Genomic DNA, 1,399 nt, shown 5'->3' on the forward strand with positions numbered 1-1,399 from the left:
TATATCAAAGAATTATAGATGGATGGGGATAAGTACAAAAAAGTCTTAGAATTGTCAGCTGATTTTAGTCATGAATAATTATAGAACACAATTTTGAATCTGTTTAGTCCTTACACCAAAAACGATGGGCTTCATCATAGGAGGGACCAACAAATATATGTTGGTTAGCTGGATGTGGCTGTGATGTGGTATGTGTTACTAAAGCGGTGGGTGAGGAAGGAGACAGGAGCAGTAACGTAGAAGGTCAGGATGACACAAACATGGGGCCTGCAATTGCTGAGGGCCTTCAATCTGGCATATTTAGAAGGGAGACTGAAGGCAGTATGGAGTATCTGTACATAAGACAAAAAGATGAATGTCACATCGGTCCCAACAATTAAGATAATGATTGCCAAACTATACAGACTATTGATGGAAATGTTAGTCAGTTAGTTCAGTTGCTCAGTCATGTCCGACTCTTTGTGACTCCATGGACTGCAGCACGCCAGGTTTCCATGTCCATCACCACCTCCGGGATTTTACTCAAACTCATGTCCATTGAGTCGGTGATGCAATCCAACCATCTCATCCTCTGTCATCCTCTTCTCCTCCTGCCTTCAATCTTTCCCAGCAGCAGCATCTTTTCAAACAAGTCTGTTCTTCACATCAGGTGGCCAAAGTACTGAGTGTAAAAATACAATTAAGCAAATTTATTCATATTTTGAATCCTCCTTGGTGGACCATCTCTGAAATTAGAAGTATTTCATTCCTCACAGTCAGCTAGTAATCTCATCAAGGACTACTAGGAATAGAGACTATCTTCTTAGCTCAGAACTGCCAGAGCATTCTACCTAATACTAAGTGTTCTCTTTCTGTTATAGCCTAGCTAGGCAAAAGTTCTGAAAAATAATACAGCTTCTTCACCTCTTAACAAAGTAAAGGGGAAATATCTATAGCATTGCTGTCACTGGAAATTACACTGACAAAATGATTATAGTCTCAGGTTAAATTCAATGAAGTAAAATCTCAATAGATATGTGTGAAAGTAACACAGGACTGGAAAAGGTCAGTTTTCATTCCAATCCCAAAGAAAGGCAATGCCAAAGGATGCTCAAACTACCACACAACTGCACTCATCTCACATGCTAGTAAAGTAATGCTCAAAATTCTCCAAGTCAGACTTCAGCAGTATGTGAACCATGAACTTCCAGATGTTCAAGCTGGTTTTAGAAAAGGCAGAGGAACCAGAGATCAAATTGCCAACATCTGCTGGATCATGACAAAGCAAGAGTTCCAGAAAAACATCTACTTCTGCTTTATTGATTACGCCAAAGCCTTTGACTGTGTGGATCACAATAAACTGGAAAATTCTGAAAGAGATGGGAATACCAGACTACCTGACCTGCCTCTTGAGAAACCT

The sequence above is a fragment of the Bos mutus genome, chromosome 15 (genome assembly GCF_027580195.1).
Source record: "Bos mutus isolate GX-2022 chromosome 15, NWIPB_WYAK_1.1, whole genome shotgun sequence".
NCBI lineage: Eukaryota > Metazoa > Chordata > Mammalia > Artiodactyla > Bovidae > Bos > Bos mutus.